Source organism: Monopterus albus, unplaced genomic scaffold (assembly GCF_001952655.1).
Source record: "Monopterus albus unplaced genomic scaffold, M_albus_1.0 scaffold211.1, whole genome shotgun sequence".
Taxonomy (NCBI): domain Eukaryota; kingdom Metazoa; phylum Chordata; class Actinopteri; order Synbranchiformes; family Synbranchidae; genus Monopterus; species Monopterus albus.
Window position 1 is genome coordinate 109,738 of NW_018128091.1, and position 16,823 is coordinate 126,560.

The 16,823-nt window shown below is 39.2% G+C and overlaps 1 long non-coding RNA gene across 1 annotated transcript; it reads left to right on the forward strand.

Annotated features, from left to right (window-relative positions):
• Positions 1 to 2,306: 2,306 nt before the first annotated feature.
• Positions 2,307 to 4,514, forward strand: LOC109970963 (uncharacterized). Its single transcript, XR_002276473.1, has 3 exons — positions 2,307 to 2,664; positions 3,329 to 3,656; positions 3,809 to 4,514. It is a non-coding gene; the product is annotated as an uncharacterized LOC109970963 (long non-coding RNA).
• Positions 4,515 to 16,823: the final 12,309 nt, after the last annotated feature.

The following is a 16,823-nucleotide window of genomic DNA, read 5'->3' on the forward strand; positions in this document are numbered from 1 at the left end:
TTCCCTCCGGAGGAGCTGGAGGAAGTGTCTAGAGAGAGGGAAGTCTGGGCATCTTTGCTTAGACTGCTGCCCCCGCGACCCAGTTCCGGATAAGCGGAGGAAAATGGATGGATGGATGGATGAAAGTTAAAATCTGCCCCAAATATCCCAATAACACTAACCTTCTGGATCATTTACTTTAAAGTTGTAGGTGTGCTGACAAGAGAATACCATCACAATAAACCTCCTTCCTCATCTCAGCTGGATAAAACAACTAACATGTAAAAATATGACAATGAAAGACTGGATTTAAGTGATGAACATGAACATACCTGTTGAAGAGAGCTGCTGGCACCAGTAGCATCATCCATCTGAGTCTTTGACAGGAGGGAAGGATGGGAGTTGTCCACTGCCATGGTGTTATCTATGATGCCTGTTCATCTGTAAATGTAAAAGGTCAGTTGATGTAGATGCTGTATAACATACAAATAAACTGACCACTTGTTAGACAAGATCCACAAAAAGTTTCAAATCAGACACAGAATGAAAGTGTGCTGTGGGATGTCCTGATTGTCCAATACAGAGTCATAACTAACCAAGAAAATATCCTTGTGAAGGTTAAAATCATCCTTAAATATCCCAACACCACTAACCATTTGGATTACTTAGATTAAACCTTTTGGTGTGCTAACTCACAATAGTCTGTCATCACAATAAGTTTCCTTCCTTTTTCCAGCTGTCTAAAACCACAAATATAGTTTTAAGTGATGTTAATTGGGATGCCACTTGATTGTTTTTTTTAAACGTGTTAATTTCATTCTTGTCTTGTCAATTGTAGTCTTTACAAAAATATTAAAAGTGATAATTTAAATTCCCATATTTCTAGTACAAATTCTCATTCATTCAATCACAAAGTTATTTGACACATTCTGCAACACAATGAGTCATTCTGTACACTGTGTACTGTGCAACATACTTGTGTTCTCAATGGGCAGTCTTCCCCTCCATAGTCATAGGTAATTTCTTCTCCTTCTTTAATGTCATTCAGGGCAAACAAACAAAGGTGTGCGTTTCCATTCACATCAATCTTTTTCATTTTACAGTTTGGACATCTGTGATCATCATTAACTAAGCGCCCAAATGATCCATCTTCTCGAGGCATCAATACTTAAAAATATGGAAACATAATAAATAGAATTAGCACCATATATCACCACAATATGATAGATTTACTTTGTACAGTCTCATACTGTACTTCATAGTATAGTATAGTATAGGTTCAGCATGAAGTCTTACCACCATTTTTTTCCTCTCCATTTGAATTCAAACATAAATGCAGCACATGATGGATGATAAATTTTTCTTCTTCTCTGGGATTCTGCATCATTTATCATGGCTCCCCTGTATTCAACAACAAATTCTCCTTTGCAAATTGAACCCTTTGCAAACACATCACGTCTTGTAAAAGACAATAAAAACATTTTCAACACCGAAAGCGATCCAATCTACCATTATCAATTAGTCTATGGTAATATCAAAAAAAGCAAAAAATGCACATCTTGCAGATAAAGAATGACAATTACACAACAACAGAACAGTGGATTGTAGCTGATTTGAGATTATTAGCAAGAGAGTATCTATTTAATGTATCTTGTATCTGAATTAGATGCTTATCAGATAATAATTGTAATTTTTAAATGTTACATTGCATCAGACATCACCTTACCTTTTACTGCATTGATGTACTTCACCTCTAATTTGCATGCTTTGTCAGTCTTTGAAACAACATGGTGAATGGCATCCTTAAGGGGGCTGATCCGTGGTGGCATTTTATACTGTAGTGAAAAAATTTGTTTGCAGTGGTTTCAGTTACAGATTGAGGTTTTTAAAGTTTTTGGCTATATAATATTTTGTGCAAAGGATTGTACACTTTTAGTGTTTCTCATCTCTCTCAGGGTACCACTTCTTAAAGTCATTTTAATAACGGATGAAACTCAAATGGAAAACAATCTGATATTGAGAGGTATGTAAAAAACTCTCGTTGTAGATTAAAACCTCAAGGGGTTATTTACACTGCAGGATGCAAATACACACCCTAAGAAGCAGACACATTATGCAATATATAGTTGTGAAGTAAACTGTATTGTAATGTTTTTTTTTGTTTTTGTTTTTTTTTTGACAATGTAGTGAAATAAATGACAATGTGAAACTGGAATACACGCAGAATCAACCAGGTATTTTCAGTAAACAGTGAAAAACCATATATAACTGAAGTCAGAATTTGTGGTCATTTAAATATCTGGCACAAATCTAGCCTTAGGGTAACAATTCACACATGCATTTAGTCTTTTGTGAACTTTTACTTTTACTTCACTACATTTCCTAAATAACATGTGTACTTTTACTCCGATACATTTCCACCTCTGCCTTTCCGTTACTTACTACAAAATTAAAAGGGAAAAAAAGTCACGGTAAAGTAGGTTTCGAACCACAGGTGCTGGCCCACCTACACCTACATCTCCAGCAGACTCAGATGACCACCCGTGGCCATATCTGCAAGAGATGTTTTCATTTCTTGGCGTGAAGGATTCCTCATACCGAATGAAGTGCCTCCTATGCCTGGCGAAGGACACTGAAATACTGGCTTTCAAAAACTCACCATCCAACCTCAAGAAACACGTTGAGGTAAGTTAATTAAAGTCATATGTGATTAATATATTAAGCACTTATTAGCAAATGTTATGTCATAACAGTAGGCTGTCTAATTGTTTTTGCTAACATTAACGTTAGCTGTAAACGAAGCTGAGACGTCTGGCTAACGTGGTTATTAGCTAACGTTAATTAGTCACTGGTCACTTAGCTAACGTTACGGTTTTTTTTCCATCTGTGTCTGTTGCTTCCAAAACTATGTTGATGACATTCAATACTTAATCTATTACATTACACTTGCATAAATTAAGCTATTTAATTTATGCTAAATTAGCCTCATGTTCCACTTGTCCTTCCACTAATTAACAATGAATTAACACAGACTACGTAGCAGGCAGAAGGTGATTAAAAATATAGATTAAGCAGTTATAATGGGTATGTCTGTGACTAGAGTCTAGGCTAACATTATTCATGAAAGTGAATTAAATCACAGATATAAGTGGTAAAAACTAGCTAGTTAATAAGTTAATGAGATCCTTCAGCAAATGTTTTAACTTGGACATTGGGATAAGACCTGCTAACCATCATCAGACAAACAGTTACCATTGTAATGTGTTAAAATAATAACATTAAATGACTGTAACTGTATGAGTACTTTTACATCTACAGTACATGTTAAGGTTTTATGTATTTGTTTCAGGTTCACACACATTTGATGTGCTGGAAAGTGCCCTAAATGTAAAAGTATGTGGCTGTCACGAGTCCAGTTTCCCAAGCCACCAACATCTTGCAAGCAGAAGCAAATATCCAGATGGGGTGGTTACTTCCAACAATTAACCTGCTGACCACCAAACTTGACAGAGTCAAGCTGCCATTAAAGTACTGCAAGCCTCTGGTGGATGTCCTACAAGTGGGAATAAAAAATCGTTTTGGCCACATGTTTGGGGACCCAGAGTTGATTGCAGCTGCGATTCTTCTTCCAAAATTCAGAACAACTTGGACAAAAGCTGATGCCATAATCAAAATGGGTAAGAGTACATGACATAATAAAAAATGTGTATGGGTATTTATTTTTTGCTGCATTTGATGTTGCCAAAATCACAAACCAATTTTGGATGCAAAAGAGATAAGAGGAAAAGCTGATATCCCATCACTTATTTTCATCTTCAATCTATTTCAGGAATGGAATACATCAAGCAGCACATGGAAGAACCCGCCATAGGTGATGCCACCAGGTCCAGTTCATCAGATGAAGAAGACTTCTTCTCTGTACTGCAATCATCTCCTGCACAAGATAGCTCCAAACAACTGGATGCATACTTGTTTTGTGTAGCAGATCACATGGACTTGCTGAAATCCTTCCCAGCTGTCTGCAAGTTGTCTGTGAAGCTGAACACACCTCTGCCTGCCTCAGCAGCGTGTGAAAGGCTGTTTAGCTGTGCAGGTCTTGTCTTCAGCCCAAGAAGAGCGAGGTTGGATTCTTGTAATTTTGAAAACCAACTTCTTTTGAGGTTAAACAGCAAATTTTTCAGCTTTAAGTAAAGACTGTGTTGTTAATGTGGGGGAGGATGTGAAGAATGAAGGACTAAGAGGAAGGGCTGACTGGGTTTAGGAAAAGAGAAAGGGACTGGACAAATGGACAGTGAAGGAACAAAAGGGAAGGAAAAACTTTGTTTTGAATTTGCTGAATGGGAAATGAGTGTGTGACCGCTAAATGTCAGTCATGGGTCTTCATTAGAAAGGTGCATGTTATGGAAGCAGTGTTACACTACAGTTCAGTACAGGACAATTTAGTTTTCAAGGCTGATTTTTTTTATGTACAGTAGGCTTTTGGTTTTTCTTGTCATGGGGAATTTAAGTTAAGAATTTTAAGAAAAGAAGGCACAGCAGAATAAAGTGTGTAATTTTCAAAATTCTGACTACTTTGCTATTTTATTAACAACATTTGTACTTTTACTTTCAATACTTAAGTATTAACATTTTCAGAAAGCTACTTTTGATACTTAAGTATGGTTAATATCAGATACTTAAACACTTTTACTCAGGTAGAATTTTAATGGGTGTCTACCTTTTACTTGAGTCATTTTCTAACAAAAAATTTGTACTTCTACTTAACTGTGGAGTTCAAGTACTTTATACAATACTGTTCAGAACAGATCCTGTATTGATTTAATAAGGTTTCCCTCATGGGGACCAGCCTTTTGGTCTCCATACCGCAAGAGGTCCCCATGAGGTGACTGTGTAAACAGATTGATGTCCCCGCGATGTGATGATTACCAGAACACACAAACACCTACTTGTTTTACCTACTTTGTGGGGACCAATGGGAAAATTTTCACATCTTAATAAGTTCAGCATACTTTCCGCTAGAAAAGCCATTCAGGTATCAAAATGTTCAGTGCTTCAAGGACATTCCCACTTGTATTTTTAATTGCATCTCATCCTTCAGATTATTCAACAAAGAGCAATTGATTTCAGGCATTTTCAGGATGATCCTTCAGCATATCAGTATCCACATGCATTTTCGATAGGAAATGCATTTCTCTAGTTATTATTTGCACTACTGTCAGTGTTTGCACATGGCTTTGAGTTTCATCATAGCCTATTAGGTTGTATCATCTAGTTTATCCTTATTACTTGAATTCAGTTTTCATATTCTGTTTAGTCTGTGTTTATTCTACATTTATTCTATTTTAATTTCATAAATGGTATGGGCATTCAACATTAGGTGAGAGAGAAACTGTATTTTGAATTTTCTGTATGTCCTGTACATATAGGGAATTGACAATAAAAATCATTGATCTATGACAGTGACAGACATTACATCAGTGCTAGCGGTCACTGACATCAGCCAAAACTCAAACTATAGAAGGTTAAAAAAGCAAACAAACGAAAAACTCTTGCTTTATTTTTTTAAACGGATACTTACTAGCCATCTGTCTATTTCTGCATCACTTTGAATGTTTGATTTTGGAGTGTATTTAGCATATCGCATCATGTCTCCTCCATCCACGGTCACGCCACCGGTGTTAGTCATATTGCTGTAACTCTGTGAGCACATCCGTTTATAACTTTCAAAATGAAACTGAAACTTTAATTTCTGTCTTGTACCCAGCACCCATGTCCCGCACCTCTCTGCTGAAAAGATAAATTGCGATACTGTATGAGGGTTTAGAATCATAAATAAATGAGTAAATACCACTTAGTTTTTGGATTTGAACAGTTTGTCATCTTAAAACTGCTCTAATCCATTTTTATATTGAAATCACCCTCCACTCAAAAGGTACTTTAGTCAATATTACTTCTTTTGAATATTTGAGCATAATGTTTGACATTAGAAGGCAGGTTCTAAATTTTACCTGTTGAAGGGGAAAGCTGCTCGTTGCTCACCGAGGCTAGATTTCCAACGTGGATCATTTTTGAAACAGCCTAGCATTATATTGGTTGTTTTTGTCAGGGCCCAGACTAAGTGACAAAGAGTGAGCGGTCTTATCACCACACAGGCGATGTGTATTGCACTGAGATTTGGAAAATGTGGAAAATTTAGAAAAGAGCCATTTGTTGAGCTATTCAAAAAGTGTACCTGGTTCTGAAACAGTTCCTCAGTGGTTTTCATATTGTCCTTTTTTCTATGTGCATTAAAAACAAATTGATCTCAAAAGCTTTGGAAAATGTATCAATTTAACATATGTTTTAGCCTTGGCACAAGAGTCTGAATCACTTCTGATGTGAGTAACTGTCCTCCAGGGGTCCTCGTTAGTATACTGGTCAGTATCTTCGGAAAACCGGGGCTCGATTCCCCGACGGGGAGTTTTGTTGCAGATTCTCTTGTCAAATTCCTTGTGTGTATAACATGTGGCCCACTAAAGTGATCATTATTAACAACATTTAGCTGATATCTTATTAATTAGACTTCCCTAAACTAAATAAAGCAATAGTAACTTCAGCTCCACCAGCTACAATGATGCATTGATGTTGATAAATCCTGCAATGGATTAAGGACTAATGCAGCAATACACAATAGCAAGAGGGAGGAGTTTATTCAAATTCCATTTATTTAGGCTATCATACAGTGTTCATATGATGTACATGTAAACACACTTGATAATGCAGCATAATTAAAACACATTTATATTGATACACATATTTAATGACAAGAATTGTATAATTTAAATAAAAACCACTCAATCGGTGTCCTCACTCTTCTACAGCTCGGAGAAGCTGTATTTTTCCATTGAAGCAGCAGCGGCAGTTCAGTTTCCAGAGGATGCAATGCCACATGACAATTCAGCATGCTTATCAAATATATGCTACTGCACATGTAATGACAGTCAATATCATGAGTGTTCTCACTGTTTTGCTGCTAGAAGTTGCTGGGTTTCTCAGTGTGGGTGACAATTGAAGCAGCAGCAGCACCCTCTGTTGTTTGTAAAGAGAAGAGCATACAGCACCTGTTATTCCCAGGCAGTCTCCCATCCGAGTACTATACAGACTCAACGCTGCTTAGCTTCTGAGATCAGATACTTTCAGGGCGGTATGGCTGTAAGTAACACAGAGTTTAACCAACTGCTCCTTTATACATGCTGCATGCTCATGTCTTTTGATGTGTGTTTCACATCTTCACAATTTCTACTGCTCAAGGAAATACCTCTCATATTGTTGCATGCACTTATATCCCATGACAGAAGTTGTCAACATTCATGCTTTGCTATGTCGACTCAGCCGCATTTTCATCTTGAAGCTCAAGATGAAAATGTAGTAGACACTTTTTTTTATATGTACGCATGTAAATGTGCATGTGTCAGCAGAAGAAGGACAGTGGCACACTCCCAATGAAAAGAAAGGGGTTTGCTGGATGACGTTTGGCCCGGCAGCTGGGAGCTGCTCCGTGCTTTTGTCCCTTTCTGACCCCGCTGATCCGGCACTCGCCCTGATGTCACACACACACACACTTTCACACACCTGCATGTAGCCAGACAGATGACTGCAGACATGCACACACACACGCATGTGCCGGCATACATGTATATGTGGAAATTTGCTAAAACACCTCAGACATGCCCACAAACTGTTCAGTAGACCAGGCCTAGTGGAGGTGATCAATCATGACTTAATTAGGGAGCTGTGATTTGTGTATGTGTGTGTGTGTGTGTGTGTGTGTGTGTGTGTGTGTGTGTGTGAGACTCGCTGTGACTCTGTCAAAGACATCACCACAACAGTAAAGCCGTTAATGTGAAATTCCATGATGGTTCCATAATCCTGTCAAATCATCTCCATGATTAAACAAAGCTTTCCCTTCCTGGTTTGCCATTGTCTAGAAACTGCCAGATTTTCCCTGACGCTTACCAAGAGCTGATGTAAATCGCCTGATATTCTTTTTTTGAAATAAACTTCTTGAAACCTTTCTATGCTCCAGGATTCTCAGCAGCATCAGGACATGTGGAATATCAAGGGGCTTTCAGCTAAAAATCCATTTTTTCATCTTGCATCTTTTCCATAGTTGACTCTGCACATTCTTTCAACTGGCACTAAAACTGGCAGACATTTCTCCTTAATCAGACTCCTTTGAAATAAACAGTAAGTGTGTGTTGAGTCCTGTCTCATGCTGATGTGGGAGAAGTTTGTTCATGTTGGTTGTGGTAGTGATTTTCCAGCAAACAGTTTGATCTTACAGGAATTTTCTAAGATTAGAAGATGAATTGTTGCTCTCATTTATGAACTAAACACATTTTGCAGGTTCCAGTTTCTCAGATGTGAGGATTTACTGCTTGTGCCTACCCTGACTCACTAAGTGTTTTATTAGGACAGAATAAGTTACTGAAAATTATCCTTAGTTGCCATTTGACATTCCACTCTGACAACTACTATTCCGGTGATGCTGACTAAATTGCTATGGAGGATTTATTGGCCTCAGTTATGTGGTAAATCTCAGCAATGTGTCTTGTTTTGTGTGGCTGCTGCATCACTCCATCTTCATTACACCAAACACGAGCCTGTGTGAACAGCAGGTGGTGAGTGCATGTCTGTGTGTGTACATGGTTTCATGCTGCCTCCTTAAGTGACCCAGGGGGCAGTGGGCCTAAGGCCAACCTTTTGTGCCTTCAAAGTCCCCAGTGACCCTGTCCCATCCCCCTACACACACACACACACACACACCATGTGGTCTGAGCTCTGGTTTGTTTGACTGGCCTCTTCATTGGTATGAGCATGTGTGAGGACTGTGGGTATAGCATTTTGCATGTAAAATGTGTGTGGATGAAAGCAGCTGCACTACCTCATGCTCTCCCTGGATATGCCACTCAGGCCTTGTTAAGAGGCTGGAGTAATTCCCGCTACCTGCCCAGTGGGCTGAAGGACAAACTACGGCAGCTTCTGCTCCTGCTGTTCTGTTAGGTATTTTTAGTCAGATAGAAATTGGATAGATACTTTATGTATTAGAAATGTTTAGTGGAGATAGGATGTCTAGTTAGACTGTTAAATGCTTAGTCATGCTTATGAGTTTCTACAGGGTACATCTGGTCAAGGATAACTAGAGAGAAGAGTTGATGACTGTCAGCAGACAGGGTGTTTAATATTATTATTATGACGTGTATAACTGTAGTCCTAGCCATAATATGTTCTTATGTTTAATGTCACGACATGTTCTAGAGGTCTGTGAGAATGTTTTTAGTTACACACCACTTAATCAACAGACACACACACACACATTGATTTGCTTCATGTTTTGACTACTGCTATGACCAGCTGCAAAGCTGGCAACAGAGACGTCTTGGTTGACGTTTCTGTGTAGTATGGGGCTAGCCCAACCGAGGGGATATAATGTATAGGCCTGCTGGGTTCAGGGTCTTTCATCTTACATCTGCCTGCGAGCAGTTTGGAGGTGGAAGATACCTGAGCGTGTAATGTTAATTTTACCTGTGATCCTTTGAATAAATCAGCACTGTTTTGAAGTTACTTGGACTGTCTCGTCTCTCAGAGTTAGCAATGGTAACAAGAACCACAGTCCTTCAGTTCCTTTAATGACACATATTCATTCATGCCGCTAGTTGGATTATCCTTAAACCTCCTCTTTCCTCCGTCCTTTTCCTCATCACTCAGTAGACTGATTTCAGGCAGTCTGAATTCACCAAGCATGGTAGAATAATTTATGGAAGGGACTGCAAGAAAGGCCTGAGTACAGCATTAGAAATAAAACAGAGACAAGGCACACAGCCAGTCACACACAAACATATACACTACAAACAATCAGACATCTGTAAAAATTCAAACTGAAAATTCTAACTTTATCCACCGGGATGAGACTGTGGTAAACTGCATCAACATATGTCTCATATGCATTTGGTTCAGACAACAGGAACCACACTGTATACAGCTTTCCTTAACAATCACCATCTTCTTCTTCTGTTCTCATTCTTTTCCTCTTCTTCTCTTGTTATTATCAGTGATAGAAGATCAAGATAAAGGTATTATGAAGACAGAAGCACTGCAACACTGAGGGATCAAAGATGGCAGTGGGTCATGCAGCTTCAAATAGTTTCAAACATCCAATTCAGGTGCATTGTTTTCTACATGGAACAGCAGAGCCAATGGAGATGCTGCCACTCTCCTTCTTAAACCACTCTGGTTATTATTATTATCACTACATTACATCCATTGTTAATTTCAATCATACCCATATACAGTAAAGAAAGTAACTTTCGGCTTTTCCCGATTAGGGGTCGCCACAGCAAATCCTCACACTGACGACTCACATGTTGACATTTGGCAAGTGTTTTATGCCGGATGCCCTTCCTGACGCAACCATGATTCAAACCCGGGCTGCAGCGGCGAGAGCTGCGCCTTAACATACCAATATACAGTAAGTGTGCTAATCGTTACTGAAGATACGACTTAAAAACACGGTTTCCTCCTTGTGCTCCAGTTTCTTCCCATTCAAGAGACATAAATCTGCATTTATTTATCTGCTAGTTAATAAGTTTGTTGTACAAAACACAATAAATAAACAGGTTAAATATTCCACTGAATACATTTAAGACTGTATCCTTCAATTTTAGACCACAAAACTATGGCAGTGCAAGACAGGCAGTGTGTAAAAACCAGGAACATTCTGGGTAATGGCCAGATAGGAAAGAGAACATTAGTGAGGGTGAAATGAGGTTATTGTGGATTACATATACACTTTATCAAGCATTTTAAGAACATAGATGCATCAGTCAAACAAAAAGTATGCTGACTCAGAATTGTAATAACAGGCTTTATTTTCATGGCTGTGATCACTGTCAGATTAGGTGGCATGTCCATATGTTTCCTCTTTTGTTGGAAGCAGAATTGTCACACAGGTCAAACAAAAGTACTCAGATTTATCTTGTGTAAACATCAGCTAGCCTGCACAGCACTGTGCCATGCTGCATTAGAGAGGTTTGGTAAGGTGCAGGCTGGCGGCGGGGAGCAGGACACCTGTTCCTCCTGCAACTAGAAGCAGATGGTCCACATGGCTCCTGCTCCCTGAGGGGACAACCTGTCAGCTGAGCACCAATTAAGGAGCGACTGCAAGTCAGAGAGGAACGGGGATGGGGAGGGATCATAGAGGCTTTAATGTGATAAATAAAGTATTTGGTATATTGGATTTTAGCATTGCAATGCTTCCAAGTTTTGGTTTGGTCAACTTCGTACAGTAAGCTACATCATCCCAACACCACACAGGAAGCGTGTACCCAAAACAAAAGTGCACGGCTCAGAACTGGAAGACAACGGCTTCACTGCAACACAAAAGCATCCACGCCAGGAAACAAACCATGTCCCAGCAAATGCACTCTGGGTTATTTACAATGGATATTCACCTAAATGTTCAGTAGGTGTGGGTGGAATTCAGGGTCACCATTTTGTTGGCTGGGAGTGACATGAGCCTAAAATCATTTTAATTTACTGGAGGGTTTTAGATTTTAACACTTGTATTTACACAGTTTCTGACACAGCGTCACCCCAATAAGATTATTTTTGCAAAAAAAATGTCAACATTTTCAGTTTTGGATAAAGATACCAGCCCAAAACTCAACTATCAGGCATCAGTTCAAAATATGTTGGTTGTAACTTTCACAAATTCAAAACTGTTTGTATCCAATTTATTGCCTTCCTGTAAGTTGTTTGCAGTACAAGTGATAACTATCAGTCATGTTGCAGCTGTTTTTGCTAACCCAGTGTTTGAGGCCAATGTGCACATACGTATAATATCACTGTCATTCACTATGATGAGTTATGAGCCCTGAAGAGATGAGTGTGGCCGTAGATTACAACAGGAACTACACCCAGCAGATTAACATTTTCAAGTCTGGCTTTCCCAGGAGAGGTTTGGCTGTTTTACAAGTTGTAAACTGAGATTTGTTAGTAAAAAAAAAAAGTAAAAAAATCAACATTACTCATTTGTTGAGGATATGTTTACTGAGCATACAAAGACCTGCTGCATGTCTCCCTAGAATGTTTGCTAAACTGGCAGCAGGCCACTACTCATGGTTGCAAAAGTTAACAATCACCTGGGGTAGTTAGAGCAATAAAAAATATTGTTCCTATATTTGACTAATAAAACTGGCACCATAGGCAGTGACTTAAATTTACTGATTCTGTGTAACTCACTTCACAAGACACCTACAGATTATATGTATTATGAGTTTTATTATCTAATCCTGAATAAATATATCATTTTAACTTGGTTTTACAGCTGAAATGACAAATATAGGTAAACTTGACATTTAAAGCCACTGGGGGGGGGGGAAAGCACACCGACCTACCGTGAATTTCCAAGATATGGTATTTAGAGGGGAAACCTCCTGGGAGGCTTATCAGAGTTTGAGTTGTTGAGCTGCAGCATGTATGAATGTAGTAGTAAAAGCTTTGTAAAAGATTTTCTGTCAGCACATTCCTAAGCTTGGCAGACATTATGTGAGAGCACTAGACCAAGAACACTGTCTTAAGCTGGAACTAGTGACATTATTAATTTGATTAAAATTGGTGTGTCTGCCAAACAGCACCTTTAGGAATCCAGTAAATTAGCACAGGACTGATGCAGTTGCACAAGTTGAGGGGTAAAAACAGGCTTTAATGGGTAAAGTATAAAAAAAAAGATGTTTCTCCCAAGAAGGTAGTCAGGCAGGCAGATAAAACCCCATTAGACAGAATGTTATGACAAACTACTGGCTAAGGGGGTGGATATATATACTGGGTCTGATTTGACTAATAGGAGGCAGGTGTGTAGACAAGGTGATGGGCTGGGCCAGGAAACTGGATCCTTTCAGGCTCCACCACATTTCCCAGACATGATTTTCAAAATTCAGTAACAAAATTGGTTTTAATAGGTTCCTTCAGAAACATGTAGGTGAACTTTGAATATGCCATATTTACATTTCTTACAGGTGATTGATTATGATTTCTGAAGAGCACTTTCCACAAATTACCTGTACTTTGCATGAAGACTGTAACATCATCTCGCCAACATCTGCTTGCATTTATTTCAAACTAAGCAACTGGTTTGAAAGTGAAACTGTACAGTATTGAACCAAGGCTGTGTTATTTGAAATATCAGAATTTCTATATTAAGATCAAAACTGTATTTTTTCAGTGTTACTATAATTTGTTTTTCTACATTTTTCTAGAAAACCTGTATTTATTTTACAAATAAACCAAACTTTACAAATGTTAAATACCTAAATAAATCTGAAACACTATTATTTAAGTACGTTTAACCCATAAATCTGGTTGACTCATTCTGGTGTTGTAATAATCACAATTTCCATGATCTTCTGTATAGTAGATGCTCATTGTGACCAGAGGACGAAACTTAATAACTTTGCCTCCAGTGCCACACTCACTATGAGGCTGGCATTTCTGTCTGCAGTGAAATTTCCAGATATCTATTGGATGGATTCCAATGACGATTATTGTCATTGTGAACAGGGTCACGTGCTGAGATCAGCATAAAGCAGCTAGATTATGATTTTGATTTGCTGCTTTGAAACTGTAGAATACTATCTCCACTTTAGTAGAAAAAAGTGAGTCTATTTTGTTTTATTTGGTCATATGCACAAATAAGTTTAAATTAATTCCTTACTGATTGTTTTGGCATCTATTCACACTTATTCTCTACTCTTCTACTGAAAGTGTTTCAGCAGAGAAGAGTATGTTTTGTTTCATTACCAGTGTTGGGAAAAATAATGAACCTTCTTTTTCTGAATGTTGAATGGTTGAGAATTGGAGCTGTTCATGTCCAGTGTGATAGGCAGTCAGTCTTTTTTCTGACCTCCTACAAGTCTACCCCTTCCCAAAATCTGAGGCCTTTGAAAAGATGCTGCCATTTTGTCAATGCAAACAATAAAGCCCTGCTCAATTTCCCCCCTCCTTTTCTCTCCTTTCCTATTCTTTTCCTTCTTTTCCTCTTGTTATTTTCAAGGCTTTTTCTCTTCATAGCTTCCTTCTCCACCTGCTAACTTTCCATCAGATACACACACCAACAGACACAGAAGCACTTGCATGCCTAACACCATTTTTGGGAGCACACACTACTTTTAACATAATTCATCTCATTGTCTGTGTCAAATCAATCCCCCACCCATGAAACAAAGACAGCAGCTGTCCCCAGTGGGCCAGGTGTTCCACAGGGCTCAGATCTGGGTCCTTTTTTTTTCCACTTGCTCTTTCTCCTAATGTATCTGTATTTATGTGTATGTGTGTAATGGCCCTGAGCATGGTGTGTCTGTGTACAGCTGCCCGCTGAGTGCTCTCCTTTGTGTCCCACTCCCTACCATTGTCAGCTCACGCCTTCTAGTCCATTCATAGCTTGAGCCGACGGATGGGCTGACAGCGTGTGTGTGTGTGTGCTCATGAGTTTGTGAGGTTTTGGGTGGGGGTGGAGCTATACTAGCTTATCTTAGTGTCTCTTTTTGATTGGTGGAGAGGTAGCTGATTGGTGTATGTACAGAATAAACTTGGGTGACGACAGAAAAATGAGAAGTGTGTATCTGTAGTTAGATTTCTGCATTCCTTTTGGCCAGGAAGCAAAGTCAGTGATAGGAGGAGATGGCAGATACCTCCCACTCCTTATGTCAGTCACACTGCTAAAGCTGCAGCTTCAGGACACTGCACTCTGCTTCTCAACCAAAAGGGAGAACTTGAAGGCTGATCTCTGAGGATTGCTGCTAAACTCAACCAGGAAACTAACCTTGCTCAGCATCCACCTGGATTGACAGCTTTACTTTTTCCAACTATCAACAACAAAGGAATTTTGCTATTCATCTAGTCTTACTTTAGCAGTGCCATCACTGAAATCTCCTTGAAGTTTTTCTTACTTTGTGCTTTGCTCCTGGAGTAACCAAAGGTAGCATTTCAGAGGAGAAATTGTAGGAGTTGCTGCCTTTTTTCTGTTTTGCTACCTTGCTGTTTTTCTTGGAGCTGTGCGGTAAGTTTTTCTGTTGTTTTTTGCGTTTTGATTGGGTTAGCCTAAATTTTGCAAATTGAAGGATACACTGTTATCATGCAACTTCTTGTTTAATTTTTTTGTCAACCCCCCCACAAAGTACAATTATCAGTTTAAGAGCAATGACAACCTTTGTGTGTAGATATGACCAAAATGCTCACATGTTGAGTAATGCCATGACTAGACAAAGCATTAGCCAGACAAAATTAGATTCCCAAGTTGTTGTGATGACTGTGTTATTTTATCTGTAGCTCAAAGTCTGTTTTACATGGTGAAAGTTGCAAATACCTTATTTACACAGCTTTCAAACTGATAGACTAACGATGCCTAATATTTGCCAAGTGTGTGTGTTCACTTTGAAGGATTTTAGTGTAAATATATAGCTTAAAGTGTGTTCACAAGTGAAACTGAGACTGAAAGGCTTTGTGTGGTTTTCAGGCAGGGCTTCTCGGGGGATTCTTTGGGCTTCCCCTAATGGATAGTGTAATTTCATTTCAATTTAATGCATTTACAGCCACTTAGAGAATACTTTATATAATAATGAGACTGGAGCCAATGATGATCAGTTGTTCCATTCCCACATATGATATCCTGTTACATCTATCCTACCTAAAAGGTCACATGACATTCAGTGGTGATATGTATCCCTGAGGATGAATCTGGACACCACCAGTTGCAAAAGAGTAACTGGGGAGAGTTGAAGAGGAGGATGTTTTCATGGAGGTCCCCTGTGGTTTCAGCAGGCATCTGTTGCCCCCACTGCCCATACATACCCCCGCCCTCACTCTCCACACTCCCATTGTCCCCCTCCCAGCCGGTCGCTGGTGTGGCAGACTGGCTCACTGCTGGGCTCAGCCAGCAAATGGCAGCCGTGCGATTCCCCTGTGGGACTGGTCAGGGTCTGGCCTCAAGGGAGGTCATCCCTCCATATACCCCCAAGGGGGCTAACCCTGGATCACAAGATGTACACATATTGCAGAGACAGTGAAGGCAGGCTGGGTCACTAAGGTGGAGGCTAGAGCATCTGCTCACTGTGGAAGGACTCGGTGCTGTACACCCCATAAACACACAAACACACACCTACAGAAGTTATCTGGTGGGTTATTCATTCTTTTTGTATCATAACTTGAAATCAAAAACCATGCTCCTAATTGAGAGACATTTCTCAATATCTTTATTATCAAACAAAGGAACTGAAAGAATTTTTATTGTTCTTCTACATTACTGTGGTTCTGAGTTTTTTTTTTTCTTCAGGACAAAAACAAATCAAAAATGTCACGTTAAGTCTGTGACCCACAAATCTGAATTCATTTGAAACAGAATCTGGTTAGATTACAAAAAGCATGTTTAACAGAAAAGTTGTGGAACATATACTGAAAATATCAAGCTCAAGGGCAGAAAAGTGCCAGTGCAACTAATGCTTTCCTATATTTGTGTGGCTGCTGACAAGCACACACTATGTTATCCTGGCTTTTTTTTTTAAATTATTATTCTGTGTTCTTCCATCCGTTTTCTGTCACCTAATTTCTTCAGCGTACTTTCAGCTACAAAAGCCATTCAGGTATCAAAATGTTCAGTTTTTTAAGGACATGCTTGCTTGTATTTTTCTTGTTTGTAACATCCATCCATTTTCCTCCACTTATCTGGAACCGGGTCACGGGGGCAGCAGTCTAAGCAAAGATGCCCAGACTTCCCTCTCTCAAGACACTTCCTCTAGCTCCTCTGGGGGAAT